This window comes from Cyrtonyx montezumae, unplaced genomic scaffold (genome assembly GCF_038088225.1).
Source record: "Cyrtonyx montezumae isolate F1298 unplaced genomic scaffold, pur_monq_1.0 scaffold_14, whole genome shotgun sequence".
Lineage (NCBI taxonomy): Eukaryota > Metazoa > Chordata > Aves > Galliformes > Odontophoridae > Cyrtonyx > Cyrtonyx montezumae.
The window spans coordinates 15,921,039-15,934,143 of NW_027071870.1; the positions used below are offsets into that span (position 1 = coordinate 15,921,039).

The window sequence follows — 13,105 nt, forward strand, 5'->3', positions numbered from 1 at the left end:
AAAGACCTAATTATTTCAGGTCATGTCACTAATGAATTTGATGTTTCATACTATATTTTCAGAAGGCAACTTTTTTCTGCTATTGATAGAGAATTTATCATAAGAACATCTGGGACTTAGAACATTGAGAGCGCTTTTATATCCTTATCGTCCTCTAATAGCAATACTGTATTTGATTAGCCATCCTAACTCAATTTGTCTGAAAAGTTAGGAACTTCCACAATGACCTTACAGTTCAATCCTTGATATTGTTGAGAAAGAGAGACAGAAATGTCTGTAGCAGGACAGATTCTTTTGTATAGATTCTTTTGTTTGACTCATTAATGGGATTTGACCACACTTTTGTTGTTTGTAAATGTCTGTGGATGGGTACCAGGAAGAACAGCTTTCTCCTGGGGCTGCATTTGAGAAAGATAGGGTCACAAAGAAAATATGATATTTTGAGGGAAGAGATTTTAAGTAGCACATGGAGGGACAGCCAGTAGAGAGGAGAGTGAAAGCTCTCATCAAAGAGACAGACAGATTTCTCAAAAGGTAGGGAACAAACACCTGCTCTCAGAGATAATGTATAGCCATAACGACTCAGAGGTTACCCTGAGGAAAATAAAAGTTAGTTATCAGAATCAGAAATCCTGAAAGAGGGTGCTTACTCTTTGAGAGTTTTGGAGTACCTGCTTTAAGGAGAGTTCCAAATGATTTGGCATCCTTTCACATTTCTATTAACTTGCTTATGTGTCAGTTGTTCATCACTTAATCATCAAGTGCTTTGGACTTAACCAGATTAATCTGCTTTTGCAACTACAAGTTATTTTCCTGTAACATGTTCAGACTTGATGACTGGATACTACTGGAACATGGAACCTGGCTAACTATTCTAAAAAAACTCTTTGTAGAGAAAGCTAGTTATTAGCAGATTATTCTTCAAGTCATTTGTTTAGGCCACACCTCGGTCCATCAAGTAGATTGCCAACAGGGCACTAAGGTGTATCTAAGTTATTGAAACCAGTATACCAGAAATTGATGGGTGACTGTAGTTTAACCACACCTCTGTGTGCTGCATATGAATGCCATGTGAAACAATGGAAGCTACTTTTTATGACAGCTCAGTGTTATTTCTCATAACTCCTATCAAGCTGGAAGGCACCTTGATGTCCACTGACACCATCCTAACTTAATTCACTCAAAAATTCTCTAATACTTTTATAAGTCTATTCTCTGACTTCCAGTCTTCGCAGCATGTAGACTGTCCACACATCTTACCAGGTTTTCTTCCTAGTTAGCCCACCTAATATCTGTTCTTATTCAATGGAACTTGCTGAAGAGGTTGGTTTGTCATAAAGCTCCTGGTCCTAGAGGGCTGTGGTTTTGTTCAGCTCCTTTACTAATTTTAATAAAAGACAAAAGGTACTTTTCTTACATATTAGGTTATTGTGTTTTTAGGCATTTTAGGCAAGATTCTTTTAAATAAACATGGGGATGTAGTTAAAAATGCCCAGATACATTTTTTAGTAAGTGAGATTAAATTAGTTCAAGGGTTTCAAATATATGTTTATCACCATATATATATATGGTAACAATATATATACTATATAATATACCATTACAAATATATATATATATATATATATATATATATATATTTGTAATGGTATATTATATTATATATTATATATATATTGTAATATTGTAATATATACATATATATAAAACATATATATATAAAAATGGATATATATATGTTTCATATATATGTATATATTACTATATATATATATATATATATATACATATATATATATATATATTTGTAATGGTAACCAGCTTATTACACAAAGCATATAATATCTGCATCCAGTTAAATTAACTGATAACTCCTCACTAAATTCTTATTACAATAGGAACTACTGGATCTCATTTTTTCGATGTCACTGTAAGGAAAATGTGAATAATGCTTTTTTTCTATTCCTAATCTAACCTATTTCGTTCCAGTAGCATATGACTTTTCTCAGAACTTTGATTTCCAAAATGTACTGCTTTTTAGTTTGTTTCTTTGTCTTAAATAGGTTTAATTGTATTGCAAAAGTAAAATGGAAACCTTTTATCTTTTAAAAAAGCATTTTTTTTTGTATATTCTGAATTTTTACAATAATGAAAGGTAGGAAATCACACATGCTAAAAATGAACTTGCCCACTCCTCAGGAACAGTGAAATTTGTTCTATAATGGTTGAGGTATCTATTACTTACTAATATTTCTCATAAACATTTCTTTAGTTCATTAAGTGGCCTTAGAGAGCAATTGGATTAGTGTAGCTGAGAGTTTTAATAAAGACTTGTTTTCATGAGTGTTGCTGTAATTGTATACTTTCTGAGGAGGGAGAGGATAAAGTGATAATGTTCATTAACTATTACTGCACAGAAGGGAACTGTTAATGTTCCCTGCTTATTTTTATACTGCAAATCAGTACAAAATCAGTCAGTTTCTGCATTAAATAAATAATAGTAACAAATAGCTTTGCAGTAAGTGTATGCTGCACGTTTATATGTATCTGTGCATGTATATTATACTCCCACAGTGAAGTAAAGGGACTGGAACTATTTCTAATAAGTTCTTTAATCTATGTGAATCTAAAATCACTCCTGCTTGAGAGATGGTTGTACTCTATAAGTATTCAGGAAATCAGTTCGACAACTGATCTTATATACTTTGTGTTTAGATCTTTACGCTTCTTTAAAGTGCTCTATTTTAAATCTAAAGGAAGCTGGAAGTAAATATATGTATAAATTATGTTTTTTAAGCCTGAATTAGACAAATATGAAATATGTTTCTAACAGTGATAGGCACGTTTAGCATTATAGAATTAAAATTATGATTAGAGTGTTGTTAATCTTTGAAATCCAACCTTGTGCACATGAAATGAAATGCTGAAATATAATGTGAGAAGTACTTTTATTTTCTTTTATTACTGCCTTTGTATGTTTTCCTCTTTTCTCCACAAGCCAGTATGTCATAGTTCCAACCCATCAGTTTTTATTGGGCATGATTTTTTGGTGCAGTGAAGCTTCATTTTTATGGCTGAAACTGTGGTCTTTCAGTAAGAAAGGGAAGTAGTCCAGCATATTTGTACACTAGGGATAATAGCTTACGTTCTTTTCACCTTGTGATCTGAAAATGGAACTGAAAAGATTATACTCAGTGGTATAGTTGACAAATGTCAAAGGTGATCCATTCACTATTAGATTCTCAGGCTTTCATGGCTTTGCAAGCATGACCCAAGGAGATATTACGACTGCTTCAGTGAACTCCTAAGATGCCAACTTTTAATTGTGCCACAAAGAAAAGATAAACATTTTCATGTAATACTTAAATAAAAGATTTGTGATAGTTTAAAGATTTGTCAAAATGGCAGTGTGATTGTCAATGGCAAGAACAATAGGTCACTCCTGCTGTGTTTGTGTAGTGACCTTTCAGATGGTTGAAGCAGTGCAATCCATACCAATCCATAATATCCATCAGCACTAAGCTTCAGAATGAATTGACAGCTTCAGTGGAGAAAATTGTTCAGCAAATCCTCCACTGTGCTGCTTCAGCACTTTATTATGCTGGGAAACCAATCAAATTGGGTGATTTACTTTGTTTACTCTTTTCTCCTTCAAAAAATTGATATTCAACCACTGCAGGATTTGTGTGAAAGAGGTTTGTTTCTTTTTCAGAATTACTGCTATGTACTGTGTCTACTAATCTTAGCTCTGAAATTCTGAAGTAATCCTATAAAATAAAATTATCTGAAGGAAGTTATATTCACTTGCCTGCTGCTTCAGCCATAGTTATAAAATACCTCCCTGTTATAGTGAGAATATATCAGTGGGAACTCTACAATCAGAAAAGTCTCAGACTGAAGAACTCTTCCTCTTTTTTGAACTTCTAGTTCTTCAAGTATGAAAAACATTTTTTTTACATGAAAAGATGCCAATACTCTCATTTGTATGTCAGGATAGGCTCTGAGATGTGGGCCAAAATCTTGCAGTCAAAACATTTAAACATCGTTTGGGCTACTGAGTCCAAAGTCTCACTATCCAGAACATGTAGTTCTTACCATCTCCAGCAGCTGCTTGCTCAGCATGCCGTGAAGCTGGCATGCAGTTTCATAACTAGTAGCTAGACTTAAATGAACTAAGGGAAATTCTAGTTTGAAAGTAGAATGTTCATTTCTTTTCACTGCTTAATCATAATATTTTGGATTTCAAATGCAGAGAAACCTGTCTTTGTGATTTATCAGAATGTGTGTGCTGTAAAGCAGGGGCTGAAAAGCGTGTAGAGACAGTTTAGAGAAAAGTTTAGAGATAACCTTGTTGCTCTGTGCATCTCCTCGAGGAGGAGAAGCAGAGGGCTCTTCTGGTAAACAGAGACAGGACTTGTGGGACCAGCAGAAGCTGCACCATTAGAGTCTCTGACTGGACATCACGAAAATATCTTTAATGTGAGGTTGGTCAAACCATGGAACAGGCTTCCAAGAGAGGTGGTTGTTGCCCCATGCCTGTCAAAGTGATCAGGAGGAATTTGAACAGCGCCCTTTAAATTAGTTTAGCCCTGAGGTGATTGGACAGTTGGACCTGATGATCTTTTTAGGTCAGTTCCAATTGAACTATTCTAAATTCTAAGGTTTTCCACATATGTTCAAGCTCTCAGACTATTCATGGCAGTTCTCCTGGCTTGTGAGCCAACTTCTGGCACTGTTGTAGTAGTCAGTTCCTAGATAGTTTCTGTTTTGTCACATGCTAACTCAATTCCAGACTGTCTCTGTGAAATTAGATAGGTTTTAAATCTGCTCACAACATTTTAACTTAATTGGACCATACCATCAGTTCTGTGCTTTTAGTTTGAGGTAGATGGTATTCTTGTGTTAATTCTGAAAAAGCTGAAAATTGATCTATAGCTCATAGCATAAAAATGCTATGAAAGATGATTAGTCTGGCCCGTTTAATATGCTAAGGGTTAGGTTGATTCTAAGAACTTGAAACTATTTCTACACCTTCAGAAAGGTGATAAAGGATGGTGCTCTGCATATAATGATTACTTCCACAGGATGTTGCTGAGGTTAGGACCCTGAAGCTGGGTTGGACAGAATTCTCAGTTCATTCTGCAAGTTTTCTGTTTTCCTAGGCAAGTCATTATAGAATTGTATTTTCATGATCTTCATCATTTGTTATTTCTATCAGAGATATGCAGGGAATTTTAATTGCTTTTAACAATGAAATATAAAATAAAATGAATCACAGTGTATACAACAGTGAAACAGGAATGATAGGTTTTATTGTTCTTTGTTACTGGAAGGTCTTGATGTGCCTTAAAAGCTGAGCTTATGTATTTCATGAGGCTTTTCATCTCTCTCTAGAAATTAATAACAGAATATTCTTGTCCTTTAATACACACATGTACAAACAGAAACAGTGATTTAACCTTCCCTACATACCTCAATGTCCTCTTTGAAATTGTTATTCTATATGCAATTGCATTTTATCAAGGGAAAAAAAACTGTACACGTTCTTCACGTAACTTCTGCTACTAGCTTTGAAAACTACAAGAAATTCTAAACATGCATGTAAAAAAAGTGCTTTTGATACTGAAGTTTGTTTAAATCAGTTTCTGACAGCACTGCTCACAGGCAAAAAAAAAAAAAAGGAAAAATGTAAAGTTCTTATTGCTGAATTTGTCACTTTCATGAGAAGGTTCTACACATGTATAAATAAATAACTGTCCAACAACGAACTTAAAAACAAAAGTTTTTCTTCTTATAATGTATCTTAATCCGCTACATAAATAATACAAGTAGAAAATACTTGCCTATGAATTTATCAATGAGAGACAATTCTGTCCCTGTCTCAGTATCATAACAAATATATTAAAGTAAATCTAGAATATTCCTTGTTTAGCTGTTCACATGTAATTACTCACACTTCCTAGTGATTTTAGACACAAAATCATTCTTTGCTCTTTAATTCTCTGGTTTTATTGTGATATAGAGTGGCAGAAATCACATCCTTCACCTTGATTCTAATGTTATACTTTCCCATAAGAAAATTATACTTCATGCATATTTTTCTTGCCCAAGAAATAACATAAAAACAGTGGATATGCATAGCTTTTTCAGTATGAGAATTTAGCTTTGAATATTTTTAATTTCTTCTTTGTTGTATGTGCAGATAGTATGATAGTCTGTTCTACTTCTGTTACCCTTTGCTTTTGTGCTTCCAAAATCCATTAAACTCTCTTATCCCAGAACATGGTTCTAACTTGCTGATGTAAATAACTTCATTAGAGTCCATCCAGCCATGCCCTCTAAGCTTTTCATGTCCCCAGATGTTTTGCTATATTTGCTATTGGGTCAAGCTTTGTGGTTCACCTCTAGAGGAACATCCAGAGGCAGATTTTGGCTCGATTGAACTGTTGACCAACTGATACATGACACTGAGTAATGGCACTGAATCTGATCCCATAAACAGATGAAATGCAGTGGGTAATTTTAGCAGCGCACCTGGAGTCGCAGGAGTGCCACCATGACTAGTTCACATTTGTATCTCTCTGCTCAGCTGAACAAATATGGCTGGTGTTCTGAGAAATGGTCCTAGTCCAACTATTAGCAGTTCCCATGTCTTCTCTTCTGCGTTAGCATCCCTTCTTTGGGTCTTGCGGACCTGCAGACAGTGCAGAGGCAAGACGACCTCTCTCTGAGTGAGTTCATGCACCTCTGCTGATTCCATGCTAGAGACATTTCATATCTGAGCTAGGGATGGTGTGCTGTGTTTTGCTTCTGTAACAGTGGTAGACATAAAACCACTGAGATGGTGCAGTATTTCACAATACCATATGGTCAATACTTCTAGTCCATTAAAGTGTTTTTCTGGTAACTACAATGTAAATCATTATAAAAGAGAGGTGAATATTAACCTTTTGGAATGAGTGAAAAGAAGGAAAAGAAAGGTTGGAATTCCTGTGAATTCATCAAACTGAATTTCTTTAATTTCCTTCTTGGAACACTAGACATCAGGACATGCTTTGCCTTTTGTGTCTGAAACCATCTGCTTTGTAATTTGGTCTGGACGTCGAGTTACCTTGATGGAAAAACTTTTTTGGTTGATATTAAGGTAGGGAGTATACAAAAAGTCAAAAGTCCACTGAAGTGTATATCACCAGCTGTCATCAACCTCATTTATTAATAACTCTATGAAGGAATAATTAGATTTGAAAAATATTATTTTCAATATTTCTTTGTCAAGGGTTTTTTGCATCAGATTTAGGGCTTATGACAAGTGAACTCCATCACTGCTTCAAACATTCAGCTTAAAAATGTGTTAAGGACTGCTTTGGTGTAGTCTAGTTACAGAAAGGAAGATATCTTCATTATGGCACAGATCATTGACATTATTTCCATGTTTCCACCATTAACAGCGTGTCCATATGAATTTGTCACTATTAACATAGCTGGAGGTACTGCTTATTTGGAACAATACAAGCACAGGCTGGAACAGGGTCACACTTCAATTATAACTCCAGAGAGTTGATCCTTCACGACTTCTCAATCACTCTTGTGTTTCCACAATGCTGTTATCACTCTGACCTTCATAGCCCTACCACTGCCATTGATTTTTACCAGGTGTCATCTGTGTTACAAATTGGTCTGGACTTGAATCTGTCCATATTAACGGGTTTAAATTCACACTCATTTGTGGTGGAAAAGTTGGAAAAAAATATGGAAAGTGGGAATTTGCTGAGCTGTCAAAAAACCCTAAATTTTAAAAGATTTAAAGGCCAATAAAGCCAGTGAAAAAAACAGGATATTAAAACAAACTGCAACGGAAGCAATAAAATTGCAGTGTCCTTAAAATGTTTACAGTCACAGTGTCATGATATCAGGTGGCTCTCCCAGCAACCCAGTGTGCAGCTCTCTGCTCAGACAGTATTTGGTTGCTTTCATCACTCCTAAATAAATGTAAATCATTTACAAAATTCATTATGATATATCTGAATTTGAGGTACAGGCTGAGTTTAAACCAGATAAAACCTTTTTAGCACTGAAATTCATTTCTTCTCTCGGTGTGTACTGAAGATGAGTACTTCAAGATGTGTGAAGCTACATTGAAACACAGACAAAAGACTCAGACGCACAAGGCAGGTGTTGTTACACCATGGACTTGATGAAGTATCAGTGCCCAGGATTTCCATTATAGCATGTCACCTGAGTTAGTCCCAGGGGCAGTTCCAGGCAAGAAAAATAAATACAATTTTGGTGTCTAAATATCCTTTAGGCTTGGTGAGCTCAGATAGAATACAATGGTAACACTATTAATTACTTTGATGTTAAAATGTTCCCAGTAGTCCTTGCTGTACTTCCTCTGCATCCTGAAATGAACCCCTTTAATGTCTCAGTTTATTCTCTGTTGTATGGGGTCTTTCTTGTGGTGAGATTCCCTTTGTGTCTAGCAAATGAAAAGTAAGATTTGTAAAGGGCAAAATTCAATAGTTTATATTGGTTTTTGCACACCTAGCAAGACTGGGAAAGTCCCACCAGTATGCAGCCATGCAGGAGTGTTCACTTCTTCCATGGGACGTGTGTAGCTGACATCCATCCCTCTCTGGCAAATACAGCGGCTTTCCTCTGCAATGCAAATCCTCCTGCAGGTAGATCAGCTGGTTTGGTAAGTGACTTCTGGATTCAGAGGGGAGTTACAGCTTGAGGAAAGGTGGATTCCTGGTCAAAGGAATCAATGGGAGGATGAAACTGAAGGTTTCTTGAGGAGCCTTGTTAAAGCTATGTCTCTTTAGTGTGATGTAGCTCTTCTGTTCTTCAGTTACTATTTGCACACAAAGAGAAGTTCACATCCTTCTGTTTCTTACTTCAGTAACTGAATTTCCCATTATGCTGCATGTTGCACTATTTACCAGTCTTAGCAAAAAAAAAAAAAAAAAGGAAGGAAACAGGAAAGAAAAAAACAAAACAAACAAAAAACCAACAATTTCATTGGAATTTAAGTATCGTTTTCAGCTTCTCTTTGCTGTTACCCCACGCTCAGAAACCACATCAGTGACAAAACACTTTCATATCTTATTTCTTGGCTATTTCTGTTGGAAGACTTCTGTGCTTCAGCCTCTTGAAGACCATGCCAGGACCCTTTCTTTACCCCTGCAGCAGCATTGGTCCCAGGAGCCCTGAGGGAGCAAAGTGCCTTCTGAGGAGATGCCTCAGCCTCTCCTGGGAGAAAAGCTGCTGTCACAGCAAAACCACAAGTTGTACCTGCCCTCCAAATCAACAGGAGATAAATGGGATGCTCTTCATACTGACTTTAAGGACTGTGACTCACAGAGCAAGGGCCACGGTGTCTCTGCGGATTAAGAACTGGTTATGAGATAGGAGGGAAAGATTCGTCATGAACTGCTGCTTCGCAGTGTGTAGAGGGATTAGTGGTACCCCATGGGCAAATTGTCTCTGTTAGGAAGAACTATGGAGGATTTAGAAAAATTCCAGATGGATTTAAATACATTGAGGGATTAAGGAGCACAATGGTAGATGAAATTCAGCTCAAATAAGTGTGACAGAATAATAGACATTAACAAAAATAGTCCTTCTGGGAAAAAAAAATAGGAAAAAAAAAGATATTCTTACAACTCCTCATAGTCTGGGCTCTGGGGCAGTGGAAAATTTTGAAAAAGATGCCGTGTTTAGATGCATGAATCCTGCCATTGGTATGGTGGCCCATGTTTTCAGAGTGGAAAATTTAAAAGAAGGCATGCAAATCCTGAATTAAGTTTTCCATTTCTAAAACACAAACCAGTCCAATATATCACTGAGGTCAAGAATTCAGCAGGATAATTTTCTAAAAGAAAAGGGATTTTAGTAAGTAATGAGTACATGCATAATCAGTTATTTGTGGAAAAAAGTGATGATCCTACTTATTTATTTTCTGAAGGGATGTTCTTGGTTAAGAGTATAGGGCAAGAAGATCTCTCTCCAGTGTTTGCCCAGGCTGCAGTGCTGTGAGTGTGCATGGCAATAGAGTGCGTGGCTGAGGTTATCATCCCAATCTTGCAACACACAATATGTGCGTTACAAAGGGTGCATGTAAGGAAAAAATGTCACCATTATAGCGCCTCTAGAGTCAAATCAATGATCAGATAGAATCTGGTTAATCTTGTGTAATGTGTTAGGTCAGGGGTCCACAGCTATTCTAGGTTTTGAAACTTTTTGAGTGGGCTTTGAACAACTGCCATAATACTGGCAATTTCATAGCAAGTCTCGCACCTCTAACTTTTTCCTCAGAGAACTGAGACCAATGTTGAAAACTGTCACTGGATGATTTCCTTAGCATTGTGCTTTTTTTCACTTTTAACACCGTGAATGAAGCAGTGCTCAAGAGAAAAACAAAAACAAAACGAAACAAAAACTAAAGAACAAAAGGTTTCTGTTTGTCACCACGTTGTCTCTTCCAGGATAAACTGTTCTGCAGTTAGTCCTTACAGATCTGTATCTAAAAAAATCAGTTCTTCTCCTCAAGAATTTTTCCATCTTATTTTGGATTTCTTGTTCTTTCTTCATCCTTATTTTCAGACTCTCCCAATTTACAGCTGTCTTGCTAAAATCAAGAAGTACCATGTCCAAGGTTTTCTAACATAACCTCCTATCTTGTGCTCACATCTGTTGCTGAGAACTGATTCAAGGTCTGGAGTTGGCATAGAATCATAGAATGGTTTGGGTTGGAAGGAACCTTTAAGATCACCTAGCTCCAACCCCCCTGCTATAGGCAGGGACACCTCCCTCTAGACCAGGATGCTCACAGTCCCACCCAGCCTGGTCTTGAATGCTTCCAGTGAGGGGGCATCCATAACCTCTCTGGGCAACATGTTCCTGTGTCTCAGCACCCTCACAGTAAAGAATTTCTTCCTGATATCTAGTTTAAATCTACCCTCTTCCAACTTAAAGCCATTTCCCCTCGTCCTGTTGCTACCTGCCTTTATAAAAAATCATGTACTGCTGGAGATCTGCTACCAGCAGCAATTGCTCTTCTTGCATATTTTTAATCCCAGTACCAGGAACTGGAAATTGCTTTCCATCTCTTTACCCTTTTTACTGGACTACTTTTAGTAGGCAGAGCAGTTATATTTGGTGTGTACCAGCTCATCACTCATAGAAAGGTAGAGCTCAAGTTCTGGTGTTCTGGCTCCTCTGCAGTTTGTGCTGGAGCTGAACAGGTTGCTCCTGACAGTTATCCATCAGCAAGATGTTTGCTTGCTGCCTAATCGATGCTGCTGCCCAATAGTTTTAGCAGCCTGAGCAACCCAGTCCTCACCTTTATTCATGCTAAGTGCGGCCTCTTGCATACTGGACTCTGAAATATTCACCAAGGTATTTCAAACCAGTATTTCTGAACTTTATGTTTTGTTTTGGTTTTTTTTTTCCCTGATTTACCTTTCTATCTGTGTTATTAAGGAAAACTGTGCTGCATATTAAGAAATTGATACTGTTAATAGACCATTACTCTGTTAATTAATGGAGGTCACTTTGATGTCAGTACACAGACAAAACTGGAGAATGGCCAAGTGGAACTTCATTAAGTAATTATTTTAAACTAAAGAATGTATCTATCTTAAAATTCAGTTTTTAGAAACATAAAAGACTAGAGAATAAAAAAGTATCTAAGATCAGTACTAAACAAAAGAAAACCTTCAGCATGAAAGACGCTGCAGTGGTAACAACTTCTTAAAAATCTGAGGTATAAATACTCAAATATAAAGGTAGCAATAGCAACAGAATTATGTTTTGCAGCTCGAGCCTCAGTTAACTTCTAGGGAAAAGAATAACCACATGGCATAGTCTACACTTAAGTTTATTCAAGTTGATTGCTGGAAGTAAATTCATCAGCAGATTTGGTCTTTATAATTTGTGCATTCAAGGACCATTGCTCCTGTTATCTCTGTGGTTAGTGCCTTTTTAAGTATTTAGGGTGAAAGCCAGACTGTCTTAAAATAAGTGCTGAATTACACATCTTCCTGAAGCATGGGGATGTCATGCGCTTCCCATGACATCACTTAGTTCCCTGTGGGACAAATGAATACATATCCACACAAGGAGATTCAGGCATCTCTTTTCCTCTGCTTTTTAGAATCAACTTTGTGACACTCCAGAAGACAGCCCAGACTCACTGAGGCATACCAAGCCAGTGTGTTATTCTGGGCTGCTCCACCCTATCTAGCATTCCTGTGCTGAACAGCACTTTGTGGAGTGTCCCTGCCTGCCTCTCTTACTAGTGCAGGACTTAGAAAGTGAAGCAGAAAGTGGAGGAAACCTTATTGAACTTACTCCGAGTAGTTTTAACCCTTACATCATAAGAAGGTGCTCTGGGTACTATCCCTAAGGGGTCATTCTGTCCATCATCCTCTTGGTGGCACAGTGTTTCATCTTCAAGCATAGACATGACTGAGGAAGATAGGAGACATGGAAGAGAGAGCATGACTGTAACTCACATCATTCAGGAGAAAAGAAAGCTGCTGTCCCAAACAGTTTTCAAGTATGTGTGCATTTTACATGAGTAAATATTTGAAAAGTTTTTAAAGTAAATAGACTCAATTAAAAATCTCTCTCCGCAAGTCTTGGGTGCTATGCTCACATTCTTCCCACCTTCAGTTGAAATGTGGGTTCAACTCAAGCTGAGCACAGGTGTAACCATTTTTTGAACCTCCTCCATGGGAAATAGGTGCAGCGAAGATGTTGCACTTGAATGTGAAGAACAGCAAAAGAGAGGCTGGTTTTAAGAATGGCACTTACCACTGCAGAACATTTGCTTTCTGATGCTGCTGGCAGGGCTGTATTTAAGTATTCAGACAACTTTCAGGCTGTAGATAAATGCCTTGTAATTTTGGTGAAGTGCTCAGCACTCTCAAAAATGGGTGAACTGGACTTCTTTGCCAATTAAAAAAAACCCAAAAACAACAGGTGGATTGAATCCTACCTTACTTAAGATTTCACTGGGGATTGGACTGACATTTAGGTTTATGGAGTGCTATTCCCAATGTCAAGCCTATTTCTGTACTGTAGATTATTCTTCATTTTTGCA

The 13,105-nt window shown here is 37.0% G+C and overlaps 1 protein-coding gene across 1 annotated transcript in view; it reads left to right on the top strand.

Annotated features, from left to right (window-relative positions):
• Positions 1-13,105, top strand: part of PTPRN2 (protein tyrosine phosphatase receptor type N2) — a 568,252-nt gene that overhangs the window by 188,843 nt on the left and 366,304 nt on the right. The window lies entirely within an intron of this gene.